This window comes from Ambystoma mexicanum, chromosome 1p (genome assembly GCF_040938575.1).
Source record: "Ambystoma mexicanum isolate Mex_15411 chromosome 1p, UKY_AmexF1_1, whole genome shotgun sequence".
Classification (NCBI taxonomy): Eukaryota; Metazoa; Chordata; class Amphibia; order Caudata; family Ambystomatidae; genus Ambystoma; species Ambystoma mexicanum.
In genome coordinates, this window is record NC_090921.1 from 44,219,304 (window position 1) to 44,242,233 (window position 22,930).

Genomic DNA, 22,930 nt, shown 5'->3' on the forward strand with positions numbered 1-22,930 from the left:
GTATACAAAGTTTATACAAGAGCAGTGCAAAAATCTACCACTGGCTTTAGGGAGAATCTACCATATTATCTGTCCAACTTAATGGTCTGGGATATAAGTGGTATGGCGTTTTGTCAAAGACACCGTCTGAGTTCACAGACCGAAGGTTGGGCTAAGATCAAAAACCCAAATACACCATTTTTTAGGCTCTTACAATCGGTTCCCCTCCAATCGAGTTTATTTCCCTTTTTTCCCTTAGAAATTACAATTATGCAGGCTTTACTTGGGTTAATTTTTAACCCATTCCTTACAGCATATGGTTCAAACTTATGTATCAGTCTTTTTAATCCGACAATGGTATGGCCAAACAGGAGAAAATCGTCTGCATACGCCAACCACGAAAACCTGAGATCCCCCAGTTTAGCACTCACCAGCCCACCATCACTGAGAAATTCACCAGCATCTGCCAGATATAGGATGAAGAGAGAGGATGCCAGGGAGCAACCCTGTCTCACACCTATCCATGTTCTTATTCTTCTAGAGAGATTCCCTTCCAGATTAAGTCGTACGTGTATCCCTGAGTTCTCGTACAAAGCCATAAAAAATGTCAATAAACCTGGAGGGAGACCCCACTTGGAGAGTTTAGTCCAGAGACAAAACCTAATAACCAAGTCAAACGCATTTGACAGGTCAATAGAGGCAACATATAGTGAACCCCCATATTTACTCCATGCTGAATCTTGAAGAGCACTTAGAATGAAACCAATTAGTTTAGTAGAATGTCCAGCCTAAACCCTGTCTGATATTATCTAAGATATGGTTCTTCCTAATCCACTCATTAACATGTGAAAGTAGCAGAGAGGCAAATAGCTTGCAGTCTGCATCGATCAGTGAAATATAGTTCTTAGCAAGATTCCGCTGACCTCTCTTAAAGATACGAACTATGTATGCAGTCTGCCAACTAATGAATATTGCGTCGCTCCTCACTACATTTTGGAAAAACATGGTTAGTATATTGGCCCTTATTTCTGGTAGTGCTTTCATTGTATTGTTTGTCAGTCCATTCGGACCTCGAGCCCTTGAGTTCTTAGCTTTAGAAATTAAATTTAAGTCAATGGTCGGATCCCTTGAGATATTTATGCCCTTTCCTATTGTAAGTGATTTCAATCCGGCACTCCAGCTCAACGCCTAGTATGGGATGCGCAATGGAAACCCTTATTTATATATTTTTATGTCAAAGTTCGTTTAATTTTGGATGATGTACCCTTATATAGCACCCCTCCCTTTGAATCCCCCCGGTCTCAATGAACCAAGAAATAGTTTTGTTTTGCAAATTAAAAGATTTATTTCAAGAATTGAACAATATATAGATTACACTTTTATGAATATGGATAATATCTGAATATCACACTTATGAATATGAACAATGATCAGCAATGGGTAATATTACAATATCAACAACCTCTTTAATCACTTAGGAGTAGGAGTAGGAATAGGAAGAATAATCTAGCAGAGACTACTTTATATGGGTTCAAGAGATTGCAATGATAGGAAGAAATGCAACACAGAAATAAAACTTGATATGACTTCAATCAAAAGACAATATGATCACTCTTTCCCCATATTGTTACTCACTCCCCCCAATATGCAATATGAAGATATGGAATGAGGGCACACAGGTATCAGGAATAATAATCTACAATGCAGTTCAATCCCACTTCCCCCAGCAAATTTAGAGAGAACAGGTATGATTTTAAAAACAGGTCAAAAATGCTTTTGAATGTGATTTGCAATGAATGGGAAAAATGCTAAAAATGATTCTAATTCACTAAATGGAACTCAGAACTAGTGAGATTTGCTTTGGATTGGTTCAGGTCAACACTAGCAATAATTGTAGAATGATTAGCAGATTGAAAACGAAATTCAGAAATTGAAAGCAAGAAATAGTTATTTTCCATGAAGTGAAATTGAGCCAAATGGCAAATTCGCTGCAACTTTTCTGCGTGCGGTAAACAGTATTACAGAATAACTATAAGGAATAGGAATGTAGTTTTGCATTCGTTTGAAAGCTGAGGATGCTAGCTTCAAAATGACATTTAAATTGTGTTTCTAAGACGTACAGATCAAACGTTACAGAGGTGTTTGTGAAGTTAGATTTTTCAGAAACAGTCAAGATTTCAAAAATGAAATATTGCGCTTTAAAGATTTGAAACCAATATGGACTTATACTAAGGGGCTATGAAAGTACAAGATACCCAACGGGACAACCACCAGAACAGGGCCTTCCACTCTGGTTGCTGTGCGCCAAGACACTTGACTTTCTTCAAATTATCAGCGCATAGATGATTATCGCTACAGTTATCAAAGACAATATAATGAGAAAAATTCAGGATGGACACAAGATTCTATAATGCAGTTCTCGATAGGTTAAAATGGATTGAATATGATTACTTTAAACTAAGAGATGAGTATGGACAGTTCTATACTAAATACTCACTCCTATGGCTTTGGAATGGAATGGGCCCGTCAAAGATCTGGCCAAGGGTTTGGCTGGGATTCTTTCACCACTGGAAAGGTCTCAGGCACTGGGTTCTGCTCTCCGCAAGGCTCTCTGGTCTGCACGGCCTCTTGGACTGGGTCTGACGGGTTTTGCTCTGCTGGACGGGTCTGGATCTTGGTTCTAGCACAGGGTTCTTAGCTAGAATAGCAAAACAGCTCAGCCAGGCTGTTGGATTTTGTGGTGCCCCTGGGAAGGTTAGGGGTTAGAATCAGGTTGCAAAAGATTCTGAGGCCTGCTGACAAAGGGTTCAGCTTCTTGGGTTAGGCCTCTCTGCTTCAAAGTTCTACAGTTTGGTTCTAGAGTCTGGTCTCTGGATCTATGTCTGGAGCCTGGATCTTCCTACAGGGTGCTTCGCCAAGAAATCAGTTGAGGAGTGGAAAAAGTGTGTCCCTGACTGTCCTCAGCAGTCCCTATTTATGTATTTCTAAAGTGGGTGGAGAGGCTGATTCTACTATGCCCAACCCTCTAAGGATCTGATAGGTCAGAGAATTTCCTCTCTCCTGATTTGAGACAGGAGCAGTGTGTCATCAGGTGTCAAAGTGATGCTGTGTTTATGGCCCAAAGGAAATCCCCCCCTTTGCTTTTTCTTAGGAAATCTATTTTCCCCAAAAAACATATTTCCAAGATACACAAGTTGTTCATAATACACAATTACATGACAGTACATTTCTGTTCAACTCCCATCTTCCTGCGAGCTATGGTTCATAAATGACAACTTTTTTGTGATTTTGGTGGGGTTCTCAATGTTAGTTCTGCACCAATTTTTATACATGAATGTACGTCCCCTTTGGGCACATTCCTGTAATTTTTCATGTTCCTAACATAAACACCATGGCTACAATAAGAATCATTTCCGAGGTTCAGTCTCAGAACATCGTACAGATTCCAGCTCATTCTTAAACTGTGAGCAAATTTTTCTTTTTAACAATCTCTAAGTTTCATATTTTTGTCAGTTCAGTACACTTTGCTATAAGCATTTTTCTAAAACATATATTTAATCCAATGTCAAATCAACAATTTCAGTCTGGCCCGCCTTCAGAGCTGGGCTGAGTCAGAGGGTCACATGGCCTGCCTTCCTGCCAGAGCAGTTTGTTGTCAGTCACACACGAATTAGCATTCCTAGTCAGCCCAAGGAACCCATTGTTTCTTTCTCCAGGCAGCAGAGGAATCTCCTCCCTTCCTGATTAACATGCCAATGCGAAATCTTCTCCTTTTGGGAGTTCCCAGGGGAAGAAGGCCTCTTGGAAGTTTTAACTGAATCAGGTTACCTTCTGGTCAATTGTAACATTGTGAAAATAATACATTTATAAATTTAAAATATGCAAACCCATCTTTACTTCCAGTCCTTTTTCAACATGAAAATCTACGTGTGGCACTCTTATATGGCATTTTGATGGAACTCTCTTCTTTGGCATAGTTTGAGTTCAATGTTCGACTTTAAACATGATAGGTTTTAAATCGCCAGCTTCTGACAGAGGTGAGTAACGGTACTACACCCATTTTTGACAGCTTTCTTTCCATCAAGTATCTTTTAAAGAGGATTTTGTTCTGATAACATATGATTCTTGCTGACATTGTATTTATGTGGATTATTGCAGTAGAATAATGTGGAACACCCAACAAGGAGGTTGGATCTTTTAGATGGTTTGTGAGCCATGATTTTTGCACATTTTTGACAATCAAGAAAATGGATTTCCAAACAGCTCTGTGTTTCTTTTTGGCAATCAGCATTGCTTTTTCAAGTGATCTCGGGCTACTTTGTGGGTAGCCCAATGGTGGGTTTTGGCAGTGGTCTCCTGTGTTCCCTTTGACATAGGAAAAAGTGGATGGCGGCCAATTTTTTAGATTTTTACTGCGCGCTCTCTGGTGATTTTTAGCGAGCAGCATGCTTTCCGGCGGCCATTCTGATGTTTCAGCTGCAAGCAATGCACAGTAATGTTGGAGGACCTGGACCAGTGGGTTGAAACATCCCGCACTATGGCTCGTTCTTGGTGTCCATCTTCCTCTTGTCCAAAAAGCTCAGAGAAAAATTGTACCCATTGAACCTCTGAGATACTGTGCCTCATTCCAAGTAGGGTGCAAGGGGATGCCGGGCACCGTTAAGGACATCGGTGCCGGTAATCCCTTTGCACCTTATCCCAAGGTCCTTTAGCGGGTCCCTCCTTTAATGCCTGGTTTTACCAGGCATTGTGGACGGATCCGTTATGGGACTTTGGAAATTATTAGCTACTTCCCCATTCCCATTGAGCCTCATGGGGCTCAAATGGGAATGGGGAATGGATTTTTCAATGGGGACTTACCGGTCCCGCAAAGGTCAGACTAGACCGGTAAGTCCCCATTATACCAGGGCGGAGTTGGTACCGGTATGGGAGGTAGTCATGGTGCAAGACTACCTCCAGACTCGGAATGAGGCCCACTGTTTAGTTGATCAGTAACTGAAGCCGTGTCTTGGAAAGAGAAGAGAGCCCAGAAAGCCCTGAGGTCTCTTTTCACCAAGACACGTAGCATCAGCTCAGCATCTTTTTGGAGCATACTGCTTTTTTTTGCAATACAGAAGTTTTTATTTCTCTGTCAAATGGATCTAATCTTAGCATTTTTGGTTAACTGGTCAGTATCAAGATTACGGGTTTCTCTGAGCAACTTCAGCATAAGGGACTTTTCCTTAGCCACCACTTCGTCAAACATATGCACATGTTCTCTTTTAGAATGGCTCTTTCTCAAACTATCATAGACCCTACCATGAAGGGCTTTCAGAAATGTATCATAGTGCAGTATGTTGAAAACCACTTGTTTCCATAGAAGCAATGCATTATTGAGGGTGGAAAAAAGCTGGCCATTAAAGATATTTATATTTGCTGGAGACCAGCGGACCCCTGTACCTTGTCCCATAGTTCTCAAGTTGCTCAAGACTTCTGAGGATAGTGGAACCAAAGATTCGTCTACAAAACAATATTCTAGGGTAGAGGTAGAAAGACCCTTCCGCCAGGTTGTAAGAAGTGGGCGGGCAATATCAAAAGTACCGTTAAGGCATACCAAACCCACAGATTCCAAGGAGAGGTTCCATAATCTTCCCCAGGAATATTTCTGGCCCCTACAAGTAAGGTCCCCCATGTCCTGACCCAGGTCCCCATAGTCATCATCGGGCGTGGTAGAACAATCTGAGTTGAAATCCCCAGCAAGGATCACTTTCCCACTAGTGTTCCTGGTTTTCCATGTTAAGATCACTTCCATTAACCTTTCCAAAAATGGCTCTAGAGGTGCTAACCCTTTGTGCCAGTAAATGTTGATCAATAAGATGTCCCCCAAACCCTCTTTTGAGGGTGCCTCAACCGCTAGTATACCAAGAGCCATATTGGTGATAACCGTAGTCAGAAGACCAAGCGTAGACTTCAAACCAATGAGTAGTCCCACTGACTCTCTACCCCCCAGACTATGCTTAGCAATTTGGGAAAAAATGTCATCGCCATCAGTATAAGGGGTCAAAAGAAACCAAGTTTCCTGCATAAAAAAGCAATCAGTAAGTTTTAGCATCGAGACTGTAGCTATGTTTGTAAGAAGGTGTAAATTCCCCCTTGTATTCCAGGACAGGCATCTCAGGCTGCTAATATCAACTTTCTTCATCTGAGAGGCCAAATTTCTCTTGCATTGATCAGTTCCACAGGGCAGTGGTACCCTGGGCCCAGTCTCGTGCATCTCCTTAATTCCTTGCTGGAAAATGCCTCCGCTGGGATTAGAAAACTCTTTCTGGATGATAAACCATTGTCACATTTCCCCTGTGCTCCTTGGTTCTTCCAAGGTTCACAGGAATTTGAGTAACACAAACACACACACACAAACTATCACCGTCTCTCTGCCGTTCATTCCTAGCTAAACATGCATAAGTCAAGCAAGATACAAAGCATACTGAGAACGACTGACCATCTTTGAGGACCGCCTGGCAGCTTTTCAGGAAAACCAATCAAACCGCGAGTCAGACTAGGAGTTGTGCCTTGAGTGGGGGATATATTTTAATTCAAGCCATATTTATCTATCAAGGCGCACGCAGGCAGTCTGTTTCCCCAATCAAGAGTCACCTTCATTGAATAAGGACTGTGATTGGCTAGATAGATTGATGAGGTCATGCACCTGACACCTATGAATCGCCTTCATGTTATATTTACCTGGGAGGCTCTAATTACATATATTAAATGCACACTTCTGCATAGGTGCTGCTTTGTAACCAGTAATATGTGTAGTGAAAGCAAAACACAATACCTTGCGCTCTTCTTCCTCTTTCCTGAAGCCAGTGACTCTCTCTGCCATCTTCTTTCGCTGATTTTTTATCAAAGCGCGCCTCATTAGACGACTCTTTCTCCTCCAGGCCAACGCAACATGGTCATGCAACAATATGTCTGTGTACTCCACAGGTGGACGTGCTGGCTTCATTCCAGTGCTTTCCTGCAGAGAGTAAAAAGAGGTATACTTAGATCTGCCAACTCCTGGAGAGCTTGAACACAGGGTTCTAGAGCATGAGCCTCAGAATGATCACTTGAGAAAGCCAGGCTCTCGGCTCAATGTGTGAACTTGACATGCATGGAGAGAATCAATGTGTACTGAGGTGGGTATAAACCAGTTTTTAAGAAGGCGGTAGGCTATAAGACAAGGCCATGGCCCTGCTTGTATTGGGTAAGAAGGTAGTAAGTTGGTTTTGAAAAAACTCCTGGACTGGGTTAAAGAAACTGAAATATTTGATATGTTCCCATCAGGATATGTTTCTGGATTGGGAACCACTGTAACATTGAACTTGAATTCAAAAGAATGAGTGCCCAAACTGAACAGAGATATCAAGAAATAAGGCTCAAAGAAATGGAGCTCAACCATGAGCTTGAGATGAAGAAATTATTTTTGTAAAATGCTTCTCTCCCTGAATCCTCTAGATCTTCCAGTCCAAAAAGACCCCGGATGCCTAAAGAGATTGTGGGTATGTATAAACCTTAGTTGGATGTATTAGATTGGCTTGCTATGTTTGAATATAATCATGGGCTCCAGGATATCACAGGGAATCAGTTGATCCCCTGGTTGTTCTCTAGGCTCCCCCCTGTTGCATCTGATGTGGTAATGGAGTTGGGGGAGGTGGATAGGATGGATTATGAATGTGTAAAGCTATCTATGATAGCTAGATTTGGGAAGATTCCTTCCCAGTACCTTAAGAGGTTTAGGACCCTCAAAAAGCATGATAGTACCCTTGGGCTACTTGGGTGAATGAGTGTTAGAAGAACTTAGAGGGATGGAATAAGGGTTATAGAGTTAACACTTATGAAGGAATGATAAATCTTGTCATGATGGAGTCTATCTATGATGCCTTCTCTCCTGAGCTCACACAGCACTTGGCTGATTCAACTGAATTATATTCTAAGAAACTAGCTAAGGCTTCTGGCTTGTGGGTTGCCAACAGGGCTACTCACAAGGATTCAGGGGTAACTCAGAAAAAGGATGAGGGAAAGCAGCCTAAGAAAGACAACAAAGAGAATTCAAATAATTCCACTTCCAAAGAGGGCCCCAAACAAAATTCTAAAGGGTAAGCCACAAGGGAAACCTAATCAGGCTAGTGAACCTTCTGATCACAGACCAGAAGGAGGTCAGAACAATCCCCCATTCATAAAGACATTTGAAAAATGCTATGTTTGTGGCTCTACTGATCATGTGAAAGGGGATCCCAGATGTAAGGGTAAACCTTCAGGGGTCCACACTGTCTCCTTAGCCTTCGCTCCAGAGGAGAAAGTACATATGGTCAGTGGAAACTTTCAACTACTGGCTGAAGACCCCATTGGAGTCTCAGCTAGTGTATCTTTAGTATCCCTAGGGTTGTGGGAACAACAGAATTTAGATGTATATAATTCTATCCCTCCTAATACTAAAGAGTATTATAAAGACAGTGTCCTAGTCAATGGTCAGGAAACCCCTGCCATTAGAGACACTCTGGCCAGCATAACTGTGGTGGACAAATCTTTTTTCAAGGTGGAGGATGTTCCTAAGGCACCCACATGCCTCACCAAGTTAGCTGGAGGGCCTGTGCAGATGCTTCCCCAATTACCAGCTCTCATCCAGTGCAATGGAATGCCTGTCAGGACACCTGTGAGTGTACAATCTAAAGTACCAGGAAGGGTGCTGTTAGGCAATGATCTGAAAGACCTGGGAGTAGTGTCAAGTACTCCCAGACCTCCTAGTAAGACAATACAGGAGCTTACCAGAACTGCAAGGGAGAGGACCTTGGGAGGCTCTCTTGAGGAGATGATAGAAAAAGAAATCACTCCTACTCCACTGGAGATACTAACTGCTATTTTCAAGCAACCAGAAGCAAAGGAGAAACCCAAGTCTTCAACGAAGAAACCAGCAGAAAGCACTCCAGTGCTGCCAAACAGGAAATCTCCTAGGTTGTCAAAAATCACACCCGTGATTCCTCCTCCAGTTGAGGCTGAGTGGGAGGTACAACCCTGTGTGGTTGAACTAGAGCCTGAAGATTCAGATCTAGTAGGAGGCCAGGAACTCATTGGAGATCTTGACCCCGTGGACCAACCTGAGCTGCAGTCTTTACTGACAGAAGATGGCCCCCACAGGGCAGACTTTAGTAAAGGACAACAAGAATGTCCAACTCTGGAAGGTCTTCACCACCAGGCAGCTACTCAGCTCGAAGGGCAAAAACCTGGGAAGTGTAGGTTACACTGGGAAGATGGCCTCTTTTATAGTGAACCGACCAAGTCAACCCCTGGAGACTACAAGAAACTTGTAGTGCCCCAAATTAACTGACTCCAATTCTTGCAACTAGCCCATGAGATACCTTTGGCTGGTCACTTGCGCTTCAAGAAGACCAAGGAAAGGCTCTCCCTCTACTTTTATTGGCCTAAAATGGGGGCTGAGGTAGATAAATATTGCAAGAGTTGCCACACTTGCCAAACCTCTGGTAAAAGTGGCTCCAAGAATGTGGCACCTCTAGTGCCTCTCCCTGTGGTGGGAGTACCATTTGAGAGGGTAGGAATCGACATTGTTGGTCCCCTTGATCCTCCAACTTCTTCAGGCAACAGGGTTATACTTGTTGTAGTGGACCATGCTACCAGGTTCCTTGAAGCAATTCCTATGAGGACTGTTGCAGCTCCGGCTGTGGCTAAGGCCCTCCTTGGTATTTTTACCAGGGTTGGGTTTCCTAAGGAGGTAATATCCGACACGGGGTCACATTTTATGTCCCACTACATGAAGGCCATGTGGAAAAACTGTGGAGTTACCTACAAGTTCTCAACAGCATACCACCCTCAGACAAATGGGTTGGTAGAAAGTTTCAACAGAACAAGCATGATAGGAGCTTTAGAGGACCCCCTTAAGAAAAAGTGGGATCTTCTACTGCCATGCCTTCTCTTTGCAAATAGAGAAGTCCCTCACGAGGGAGTGGGTTACAGTCCCTTTGAACTTCTCTATGGCCATCCAGTCAGAGGTCCATTGGCCCTGATCAAGGAGGGGTTGGAGAGTGCTCCATCCCCCAAACCAGTCAGAGTCACTGACTATGTGATATGACTCCAGAGGAGAATGGCACACATGATGGCTGAGGCAAGTGATAGCTTGAAAGCAGGTCAGGCTCTGGTCAAACATTGGCATGACCAGAAGGCCAACATAGTTGAGTTCGCTCAAGACAGCTAGTTCTTGTTATGGTCCCCACAAGGCAGAGGGCCTTGCAAGACAAATGGATGGGACCCTTCAAGGTTGTTGGAAAACTTGGAGAGGTGAACTATCTGGTGGACCTAGGCAATCCTAAGGAGACTCCTAGAGTCTTTCACATCAACCGTCTAAAAGCTTATGTCTCGAACCAGAACCGGGAGCTTTGCTTCTAGCTTCAGCTCAAGAGGAGGAGGAGAGTGAACCTCTACCTGACCTCCTCAGAGGCAAACCTTTAGATGAGAAGATAGAAGGAGTTAATCTTTCTTCTAATCTGACACCTGTGCAACAGGAGGAGTGCAAAGTTATTTTAAATCAATTTGTCTCCCTGCTTTCTGTAGCACCAGGTTTGTCCCCTTGGGGCCAACTTGATATCCAAATTAGTGACTGTTTACCTGTCAAAAGCAGGGGCTACAGAATGTTAGAAAATGTAAGAACCCACATCAATGGAGAGGACAACAAAATGCTTGATCTCGGGGTAATAGAGCACTCTACTAGTCCATGGTCTAGCCCAGTTGTGTTAGTACCAAAGGCAGGATCCAAGGAGTTGAGATTATGTGTGGACTATAGAGCTCTAAATTCAATCACTAAGACTGATGCCCATCCTTTGCCAAGGACAGATGAGCTGGTGGATAGACTTGGTCCAGCAAGTTCCTCAGCACATTTGATCTCACGTCAGGCTATTGGCAAATAGCCCTGACTGACCATGCCAAGGAGAAAATTGCATTCTCCACCCCAGTGGGCTTATACCAATTTAAGGTTATGCCTTTTGGACTAAAGAATGCACCTGCTACATTCCAAAGGATGGTTAATCAGGTTCTGAATGGGATGGAGGACTTCTGCATGGCATACTTGGATGACATTGCAGTGTTCAGCCCACCTTGGAAAGAACATTTTGACCACCTAGGATATGTTTTGCAGGCTCTGGAACAGGCCCATCTGACCATAAAGGCAAGTAAATGTCAAATTGGTCAGAGTAAAGTGGTCTACCTTGGGCATGAGGTAGGAGGTGGTGAAATAAGGCCTTTGCTCAGCAAGATTGAAGCTGTGCAAAATTGGACAACCCCTTCTACTCAAACCCAGGTGAGAGCCTTCCTAGGCCTCACTGGGTATTACAGGAATTTCATTGAGAACTATGGATCCATAGCTTCTCCACTGAATGTAATCTCTTCTCCTAAGTTCCCTAAAAAGATCAAATGGAATGAGGAGTGCAATCAGGCCTTTGAAAGCCTGTAGTCGGAGGCCGGAAAGCCAGCCACCAGTCCACATGGACCACGATTTAAAGGAGCGTACCTTTTATTCAACGGGCAGCACCGCGGCTGGTTTCATCCCTGGGTAGTGCAGTAACTTGAACCTTCCTCCACGACGAGAGCCTCTCTTCCTCTGCTGGATGTCCCGAACTGCAGGAACTACCAGGAACAACCGCCAGCGCATGAGCCACTTCTTCATTTTAAAGGTACATGCCGCCCTTTCTTGGCGGTAGCACTAAAGGTGTTTTAAATCCTTTACCTACCTGTTGGGTTGGCCGCCCCTCTCTCTTAACATTGTCTATTCAATCTCTGCATCCACCTTTTCAACATCGTTAACCAAAGACTTGACTGCAGCTACAAGAACATTTTGCTCCTGGGCCCTGGCCCTATACCACTGACTCTGGCACAGGCCTACTGACTCTGGCTACATTTCGTAGGCCTGCCTTCTTTAGATTGATTCTCATCTAGAACTGTGTGGTGCACCTATTTCTTACAACTGCCCTTTCCTTCCCTTTTTTAAACCTTGTGAAATGCCATTTTGCTCAGTTTCCATTTAAGTATTGCCTATACTGATGCACTGTGTTGCTTAAACTGGTTCACAAACCTATGGGAAGTGTTGCTAGGGTGTGTAAGCAGGTATTTCTGAATAACTTGTGTTTTCCCTCCCATGTGAGAAATTGTTAGAACACTCCTTGTGTTTGGCTATCACTGTGCCGTTTGCTCAGTTTTCACTCTGGTTCACTTGGTCTACAATTTAACTTGGGAGTGTGTATATTTTTCCTGTGACTTAATTTAACTTGATGACTGTGATACATGTGTTTTATTAGAAGTGTATAAAATAAATATATATCTACTTTTTAATACAAAGCTTTGGTCAGTGTTTCATTGTCCCATAGTACTGTAGGCCTAATGTGTAAACCCTGAATACTGAATACTGCTCATTTCCCAGTTGGGATAACTCTGACTGCTCAGCCACCACTACCAACTAAATATTTGTGGTATGTATAGACTGATACCAAAGGGGATTTATTGCTCTCACCTGTAGTCCTAATCGTGTGCAGTGCTCCCTAAGGGAACTGAACAGGATTCTGCCTAACACCACGTCACTGCAGGCCCAACTCAATGCAAGCAATGTCGCTGCAGGCCCAACTCAATGCAAGCCATGTCGCTGCAGGCCCAACTCAATGCAAGCAATGTCACTGCAGGCCCAACTCAATGCAAGCCATGTCGCTGCAGGCCCAACTCAATGCAAGCCATGTCGCTGCAGGTTCAACTCAATGCAAGCTATGTCACTGCAGGCCCAACTCAATGCAAGCAATGTCGCTGCAGGCCCAACTCAATGCAAGCCATGTCGCTGCAGGCCCAACTCAATGCAAGCAATGTCACTGCAGGCCCAACTCAATGCAAGCCATGTCGCTGCAGGCCCAACTCAATGCAAGCCATGTCGCTGCAGGCCCAACTCAATGCAAGCCATGTCGCTGCAGGCCCAACTCAATGCAAGCCATGTCGCTGCAGGTTCAACTCAATGCAAGCTATGTCACTGCAGGCCCAACTCAATGCATCTTACTGCAGGCGCAGCTCAATGCAAGCCATGTCACTGCAGGCCCAACTCACTGCAAGCCATGTCACTGCAGGTTCAACTCAATGCAAGCCATGTCACTGCAGGCCCAACTCACTGCAAGCCATGTCACTGCAGGCCCAACTCAATGCAAGCAATGTCGCTGCAGGCCCAACTCAATGCAAGCAATGTCACTGCAGGCCCAACTCAATGCAAGCCATGTCGCTGCAGGCCCAACTCAATGCAAGCAATGTCACTGCAGGCCCAACTCAATGCAAGCCATGTCGCTGCAGGCCCAACTCAATGCAAGCCATGTCGCTGCAGGCCCAACTCAATGCAAGCCATGTCGCTGCAGGCCCAACTCAATGCAAGCCATGTCGCTGCAGGCCCAACTCAATGCAAGCAATGTCACTGCAGGCCCAACTCAATGCAAGCCATGTCGCTGCAGGCCCAACTCAATGCAAGCCATGTCGCTGCAGGCCCAACTCAATGCAAGCAATGTCACTGCAGGCCCAACTCAATGCAAGCCATGTCGCTGCAGGCCCAACTCAATGCAAGCCATGTCGCTGCAGGTTCAACTCAATGCAAGCTATGTCACTGCAGGCCCAACTCAATGCATCTTACTGCAGGCGCAGCTCAATGCAAGCCATGTCGCTGCAGGCCCAACTCAATGCAAGCAATGTCACTGCAGGCCCAACTCAATGCAAGCCATGTCGCTGCAGGCCCAACTCAATGCAAGCAATGTCACTGCAGGCCCAACTCAATGCAAGCCATGTCGCTGCAGGCCCAACTCAATGCAAGCCATGTCGCTGCAGGTTCAACTCAATGCAAGCTATGTCACTGCAGGCCCAACTCAATGCATCTTACTGCAGGCGCAGCTCAATGCAAGCCATGTCACTGCAGGCCCAACTCACTGCAAGCCATGTCACTGCAGGTTCAACTCAATGCAAGCCATGTCACTGCAGGCCCAACTCAATACAAGCCATTTCACTGCAGGCGCAGCTCAATGCAAGCCATGTCGCTGCAGGCCCAACTCAATGCAAGCAATGTCACTGCAGGCCCAACTCAATGCAAGCCATGTCGCTGCAGGCCCAACTCAATGCAAGCAATGTCACTGCAGGCCCAACTCAATGCAAGCCATGTCGCTGCAGGCCCAACTCAATGCAAGCCATGTCGCTGCAGGTTCAACTCAATGCAAGCTATGTCACTGCAGGCCCAACTCAATGCATCTTACTGCAGGCGCAGCTCAATGCAAGCCATGTCGCTGCAGGCCCAACTCAATGCAAGCAATGTCACTGCAGGCCCAACTCAATGCAAGCCATGTCGCTGCAGGCCCAACTCAATGCAAGCAATGTCACTGCAGGCCCAACTCAATGCAAGCCATGTCGCTGCAGGCCCAACTCAATGCAAGCCATGTCGCTGCAGGTTCAACTCAATGCAAGCTATGTCACTGCAGGCCCAACTCAATGCATCTTACTGCAGGCGCAGCTCAATGCAAGCCATGTCACTGCAGGCCCAACTCACTGCAAGCCATGTCACTGCAGGTTCAACTCAATGCAAGCCATGTCACTGCAGGCCCAACTCAATACAAGCCATTTCACTGCAGGCGCAGCTCAATGCAAGCCATGTCGCTGCAGGCGCAGCTCAATGCAAGCCATGTCGCTGCAGGCGCAGCTCAATACAAGCCATGTCGCTGCAGGCGCAGCTCAATGCAAGGCTTCTCACTGCAGGCGCAGCTCAATGCAAGCCATGTCACTGCAGGCGCAGCTCAATGCAAGCCATGTCACTGCAGGCGCAGCTCAATGCAAGCCATGTCACTGCAGGCGCAGCTCAATGCAAGCCATGTCACTGCAGGCGCAGCTCAATGCAAGCCATGTCACTGCAGGCCCAACTCAATACAAGCCATTTCACTGCAGGCCCAGCTCAATGCAAGCCATGTCACTGCAGGCCCAACTCAATGCATCTTACTGCAGGCGCAGCTCAATGCAAGCCATGTCACTGCAGGCGCAGCTCAATGCAAGCCATGTCACTGCAGGCCCAGCTCAATGCATCTTACTGCAGGCGCAGCTCAATGCAAGCCATGTCACTGCAGGCCCAGCTCAATGCAAGCCATGTCACTGCAGGCCCAACTCAATGCATCTTACTGCAGGCGCAGCTCAATGCAAGCCATGTCACTGCAGGCGCAGCTCAATGCAAGCCATGTCACTGCAGGTTCAACTCAATGCAAGCCATGTCACTGCAGGCCCAACTCAATACAAGCCATTTCACTGCAGGCGCAGCTCAATGCAAGCCATGTCGCTGCAGGCGCAGCTCAATGCAAGCCATGTCGCTGCAGGCGCAGCTCAATACAAGCCATGTCGCTGCAGGCGCAGCTCAATGCAAGGCTTCTCACTGCAGGCGCAGCTCAATGCAAGCCATATCACTGCAGGCGCAGCTCAATGCAAGCCATGTCACTGCAGGCGCAGCTCAATGCAAGCCATGTCACTGCAGGCGCAGCTCAATGCAAGCCATGTCACTGCAGGCGCAGCTCAATGCAAGCCATGTCACTGCAGGCCCAACTCAATACAAGCCATTTCACTGCAGGCCCAGCTCAATGCAAGCCATGTCACTGCAGGCCCAACTCAATGCATCTTACTGCAGGCGCAGCTCAATGCAAGCCATGTCACTGCAGGCGCAGCTCAATGCAAGCCATGTCACTGCAGGCCCAGCTCAATGCATCTTACTGCAGGCGCAGCTCAATGCAAGCCATGTCACTGCAGGCCCAGCTCAATGCAAGCCATGTCACTGCAGGCCCAACTCAATGCATCTTACTGCAGGCGCAGCTCAATGCAAGCCATGTCACTGCAGGCGCAGCTCAATGCAAGCCATGTCACTGCAGATTCAACTCAATGCAAGCCATGTCACTGCAGGCCCAACTCAATACAAGCCATTTCACTGCAGGCGCAGCTCAATGCAAGCCATGTCGCTGCAGGCGCAGCTCAATGCAAGCCATGTCGCTGCAGGCGCAGCTCAATACAAGCCATGTCGCTGCAGGCGCAGCTCAATGCAAGGCTTCTCACTGCAGGCGCAGCTCAATGCAAGCCATGTCACTGCAGGCGCAGCTCAATGCAAGCCATGTCACTGCAGGCGCAGCTCAATGCAAGCCATGTCACTGCAGGCGCAGCTCAATGCAAGCCATGTCACTGCAGGCGCAGCTCAATGCAAGCCATGTCACTGCAGGCCCAACTCAATACAAGCCATTTCACTGCAGGCCCAGCTCAATGCAAGCCATGTCACTGCAGGCCCAACTCAATGCATCTTACTGCAGGCGCAGCTCAATGCAAGCCATGTCACTGCAGGCGCAGCTCAATGCAAGCCATGTCACTGCAGGCCCAGCTCAATGCATCTTACTGCAGGCGCAGCTCAATGCAAGCCATGTCACTGCAGGCCCAGCTCAATGCAAGCCATGTCACTGCAGGCCCAACTCAATGCAAGCCATGTCACTGCAGGTTCAACTCAATGCAAGCTATGTCACTGCAGGCCCAACTCAATGCATCTTACTGCAGGCGCAGCTCAATGCAAGCCATGTCACTGCAGGCGCAGCTCAATGCAAGCCATGTCGCTGCAGGCGCAGCTCAATGCAAGCCATGTCACTGCAGGCGCAGCTCAATGCAAGCCATTTCACTGCAGGCCCAGCTCAATGCAAGCCATGTCACTGCAGGCGCAGCTCAATGCAAGCCATGTCGCTGCAGGCGCAGCTCAATGCAAGCCATGTCACTGCAGGCCCAACTCAATACAAGCCATTTCACTGCAGGCCCAGCTCAATGCAAGGCTTCTCACTGCAGGCCCAGCTCAATGCAAGCCATTTCACTGCAGGCCCAGCTCAATGCAAGGCTTCTCACTGCAGGCCCAGCTCAATGCAAGCCATGTCACTGCAGGCCCAACTCAATACAAGCCATTTCACTGCAGGCCCAGCTCAATGCAAGGCTTCTCACTGCAGGCCTAGCTCAATGCAAGCCATTTCACTGCAGGCCCAGCTCAATGCAAGGCTTCTCACTGCAGGCCCAGCTCAATGCAAGCTATGTCACTGCAGGCCCAGCTCAATGCAAGCCATGTCACTGCAGGCCCAGCTCAATGCAAGCCATGTCGCTGCAGGTGCAGCTCAATGCAAGCCATGTCACTGCAGGCCCAACTCAATACAAGCCATTTCACTGCAGGCCCAGCTCAATGCAAGGCTTCTCACTGCAGGCCCAGCTCAATGCAAGCCATTTCACTGCAGGCCCAGCTCAATGCAAGGCTTCTCACTGCAGGCCCAGCTCAATGCAAGCCATGTCACTGCAGGCCCAACTCAATACAAGCCATTTCACTGCAGGCCCAGCTCAATGCAAGGCTTCTCACTGCAGGCCCAGCTCAATGCAAGCCATTTCACTGCAGGCCCAGCTCAATGCAAGGCTTCTCACTGCAGGCCCAGCTCAATGCAAGCCATGTCACTGCAGGCCCAACTCAATACAAGCCATTTCACTGCAGGCCCAGCTCAATGCAAGGCTTCTCACTGCAGGCCCAGCTCAATGCAAGCCATTTCACTGCAGGCCCAGCTCAATGCAAGCCATGTCACTGCAGGCGCAGCTCAATGCATCTTACTGCAGGCGCAGCTCAATGCAAGCCATGTCACTGCAGGCCCAGCTCAATGCAAGCCATGTCGCTGCAGGCCCAACTCAATGCATCTTACTGCAGGCCCAGCTCAATGCAAGCCATGTCACTGCAGGCGCAGCTCAATGCATCTTACTGCAGGCCCAGCTCAATGCAAGCCATGTCGCTGCAGGCCCAACTCAATGCATCTTACTGCAGGCGCAGCTCAATGCAAGCCATGTCGCTGCAGGCGCAGCTCAATGCAAGCCATGTCGCTGCAGGCCCAGCTCAATGCAAGCCATGTCACTGCAGGTTCAACTCAATGCAAGCTATGTCACTGCAGGCCCAACTCAATGCATCTTACTGCAGGCGCAGCTCAATGCAAGCCATGTCGCTGCAGGCCCAGCTCAATGCAAGCCATGTCGCTGCAGGCCCAGCTCAATGCAAGCCATCTGACTGCAGGCCCAGCTCAATGCAAGCCATGTCGCTGCAGGCCCAGCTCAATGCAAGCCATGTCGCTGCAGGCCCAGCTCAATGCAAGCCATGTCACTGCAGGCGCAGCTCAATGCATCTTACTGCAGGCGCAGCTCAATGCAAGCCATGTCGCTGCAGGCCCAACTCAACACAAGCCATTTCACTGCAGGCGCAGCTCAATGCAAGCCATGTCACTGCAGGCCCAACTCAATGCATCTTACTGCAGGCGCAGCTCAATGCAAGCCATGTCACTGCAGGCGCAGCTCAATGCAAGCCATGTCACTGCAGGCGCAGCTCAATGCAAGGCTTCTCATGTGCATGCTTTATTCTACTATTTCAACTGAAAGCATTTGACTGAAGGTAGGGTTTAATTATATTTTTGCTCCCACTGAACTCTCCCTCCCCTTTACCTCAATGCTCCTTGTTGGTCTCTGTTATTCATTCGTGTGTTTCTGTCTGCCCACGTCTGCCTTTACTGTTCAGTATTTACATGTTTATGTTTTTATTTTATTGTAATGGGCTTCCACTTGCCTTTTCCTTATTTCTTTCACATTGCAACGTATTAGGTGAAAGGCGTGTATGTTGAATGGTACTCGTGCCTACACTCAGTCGCTCAGTTGCTGAACCTCAATCTGTAAAGGCCACATTGGCTCACAAGTAGATCCGGCGGGTGAGGTGTGCGTTCAGGCGCACTATCCTCATATATCATAGTGGGGCTATCTTCTGCTTTTTGCAAGTGCCTTGACATACACCTGGTCTGGCAACATCCAGACGCCCTTGACATTGGTGGGCTTGAGTGGCAGAGTCATGGCAGCAACACCTCATCAAGCTGAAGTACTTACACTTGTGTCAGGTTTCTTCCTAGTGTTGGGGTGTGAGTGGGAAGTTTTCTACTTTTGGTTGGTGTTGCCTTAACTCGTAATGCAGAACTTCCCAAGGCAAGATGGAGGTCCTCAGTAGGAGTTCTGATTGGATGGAGATGACAGCAAGGCTAAATTCTAAACTGCCTCTCACTGCCTTTCATTGTCTTAGCCCAGCTGAGTGGACATGTTATGTGGTTGCTCCCGCTTGATTTTGGGCCTGCAAGGTTTTAAGGACAGCAGACTCAGGCAGTTCAGCGACCAGAGTTGTGGACCTTCCAGGAGTCGAGTCAGGAGTTTTCAGGAAACCGTTGGAGTCCGCTGAGAATCTACCAAGACCTTCAGGAACTCATGAGATAAGTGACAAGCTAGTAAAAGTTACTGCTTAAGAAAATAAGTTCATGAACCTTCTAGGAATGTGTTAAAAGTGGAGTCAATTAGCTTTATACGTTTAGAAATGTAGTTCTTTAATGTGGATGTACATAGACAATTTGGTGGGAAAAGACTGGGAGCGTTTCAAGACTGACGCTTGAATTTGTCACTGCTCCCAATCCACATTTGAATTCAGATGAGAGTGAACAATAATAAGGCGTAAGGATAAGAGTGAACGCGTGTACGTGGCATTGTTTCTTCAAGTCCACGCAAGCGTATGTGTGTATGCGACTTCTTGCAGTAGAGCTTCAGTTCGGAGCACGAGGGATAGCGTACCTTCGGGTTTACTGCTACGCTGCGAGGACACTTATGCACGGTAGCTACGCTAGCGTCTGTGTTTGCGCATGTGAGTTCATCTCCATTGGGGACTTCTATTGCGCGTGCACTTTCAGCTCATCTAGAACTTTGTATCCAAGCATGTGCCGTTCTGGGAATGAGAGTCTGCTTTATTCGAGCATGCACGTACAACAGCAGTCAGCGTTTTGGAGGCATGTGTGCACGGTTCATTTTTTTAGAAAGTGGAGATGCGCGGGTGCTAATTCCAGTATAAGATCCAGGGTAGTGTTTCTCCATAAGAAAAGAAGGCAAACAATGTGACTTTAAGTTCTTCAGCCTGTGAGCAAGCTTTATTGCTTGATCTGTTGGGACGCATAGTTAAAGAAGCAAAACTTTGCAACAGATTCTTAAAGAAGCGAAACTTTGCAACAGATTCAGGCTGAGGTTGACAACAATCAATTGGGTACAGCAGCTTCCGGGGAGGCAGGTGCAGGACTCAGCCTGACAACTTGTGAGCGCTGTAGCAAAGGGAGTTGTGATCATTCACTTCATAGTAATCATCGTATCGACCGCGGAACGATAAAGGCCTGAGCTGGCCCTGTTTGGATGTGAACCTGCGACTGTAGGTTGCAGACGTACTTGCTCATACGTGTGAAAGTACTTAACCTGCTAAGCTATTCTATATGCCTCATTGTAGAGCATCAAGGGCATGGTGGAATGTGCCTGACCACTTGAATTGCTTGTGTTTGAGATCCATCCCCTTCATATTGGCTTTCGACTAATAGATACAACGGGCTTGCTGGACCGGATGCCATGGTTCAAATAACCATGTCTGAGAGGCTGCATGCTCAACAAGAATAGCCAAACCACCAATCCCAACTGGAAGCACCAAACAAGCATAGCCAAACCACCAATCCCAATTGGACGCACCAAACAAGCATAGCCAAACCACCAATCCCAACTGGAAGCACCAAACAAGCATAGCCAAACCACCAATCCCAACTGGAAGCACCAAGAAAAAGCAGGGCAGAGGTCCCAGAGGAAATGAGACCCAGAGAAAGAAACATCACAGAGAACTTCAGCAGAAAAGACTTCCCCTCACATCCCAGGCCCACCCGGAATAGTGGCCAACACAAGGTCCAGGAGGGGAACCGGTAGCAAGAAACTGGGTCCCCCAAAGGACAACCCCGTAAATCTACACTGGCGCCATCTCCTCGTAGTGTATTATTATCAAAGGCCTCATAACTGGGACAATTCATCAGTATAGGCTTGTGTGAAGTACAAGAACATGTGGTCACTTTACATGAATTAATTACTAACATTGTTTCAAACTGAAAAACACATGTACCTTAGCCACTTTGTGCCGCTTCTTAGGACTTTCACTTAACGGCAATGGCGCTAGCCTTCCATTAGAATCCCAGTGCTGCTGGAGACAGAAGAAGCAAATTGTTATTCTTACCCAGTTTCAAACACACAGTCCTCATCCAAGTCCTTTTTGAACTTAAAATACATGTGTGCTTGAGGCGCTTTATACACTGTTTATGTCAAGGAACTTCATGTTATTGCTCAATGAAATACAGGTGTGAATTTTACTTGCAGACATTGAAGTCACAATCAGTGGCTCCCACACGAGTACAAGACCTGCACATCAGGAAGTTGAAGCCTCACCCAGAGGAAAATATAGTGTATTTCTATTGAGCGTCACATAGAACTTTCCCCAGAGCGCTGAACAATTTAATGGAAGACAGTATAATAAATATGCAATAATGATCAATAAAAAAGAAAGAACAGCATCAGAAGGGATTTGTGATTCCGAAAGAAAAGAGAAGATGAGATTTGAGCTGAAATGGAAAGATGTGACGTGAGGTAAAAGACTGAATAGATGGAATGACGTCCAGTGTTTGGTGGCCGGGATAGACACATGAGCAGAAGCATGATTGAGCACATGGAACTATGGCTACATTGGGGAGGGCTACCATTTGGGAGCGAAGAGGGTGAGAGGGGCGGTAGGGGGAATCAACAAGGACAGATAGCGTTGGGGCAAGACCATGGATGAATGCATTTGCTATACAGAGGCAGTGGAATAAAAGTCAAGAATGAAAAAGTCCAAGGAGAAGGATAAACACTAGATTCCACCAAGAAAGAGGGCACTGGGCTGCCTCTCCTGTATCCCCTGCCTTGTTTGTCCCCTCCACCCCCCCACTCCCTCCTCCCCTCCTATTAGTTCAGATGCAGTCACTAGAGTCGTCCGCTCTATGAAGGTCTTATCTAAATAACTCTTCCCCCTGTTCTTCCAGAACTATCAAGGACTGGTAGGGAGAATTCTCATAAATGTGCTAATTCCCTCCACCTTAGAGACCCCTAGCAACTTTGCTGGATTTTTGAGGACTTGATTTTATTACCTGAAAAGAGTGTGAGCCTTTTTTCCCACTCTTTCTTTTACACTATGAAATGGGGCATTAGAGAAATCCATAGGCATCATCTTTTCATGTGTCACATAGCACCTTCAGTGCAGCGACACAGGGAAGCCTTTTAGACTGTCCCAAAGGTTGAAATACCTTCTCTGGAATAAACTACTGTTTCCCACAGAATGTAAAGTGAAATTGACTTTACTAGTCTTTCCAAATTCCTCAGCACAACTATCTTACAATGGAGTCCAGGAGTGGTTACATAGCACCCTCTGTGTCTAAATACTCATTTAGCACTCAAATGCTACCCTTTCCTATTGAAAAGGCTGGTGGCAGTGGTTTTACAACAAACTACAATGATTTTTCCCGACCGCGAACACCAGTAGCTAAAAATCACGGGAGCCATGTTTTTCAAGATGGCGCCTTAAGCCCCTTTGTTTAAACAGGTCCCGGTCTTGTTTTTTCACCATTTCCTTTTGGAAAGGTCCTTCTAGTGTTTGTCTCTTCGCGCCAAACCAGGTTTGGTCCCTTTGTTCGTGTGCCTTTGGTGGGCTTCAGAACTGAAGTCTGCCTCTGGCGTCTGAGTGTCTGGGGTGGGCAGGGAGTGAGGGAGGTGCCCGAAACTCCCTGTGCTTAGTCTCTTAGGAGCCTCAAACGCACTCTGGCATGATTGGCTAGCTGACTGTCCGTCAAGGAGAGCCACCCTGCTGGGTGAGTGACAGCTAGGCTAGAATGAAAGAGAGAGAACTGTTTAAAAGGTGAGTCTCTTGGACTGGAAGGCAGAGTCGACCACTAGAATGAAAGAACCGAAGACGAGCTAGAAGAGGACAGCTTCTGCAACT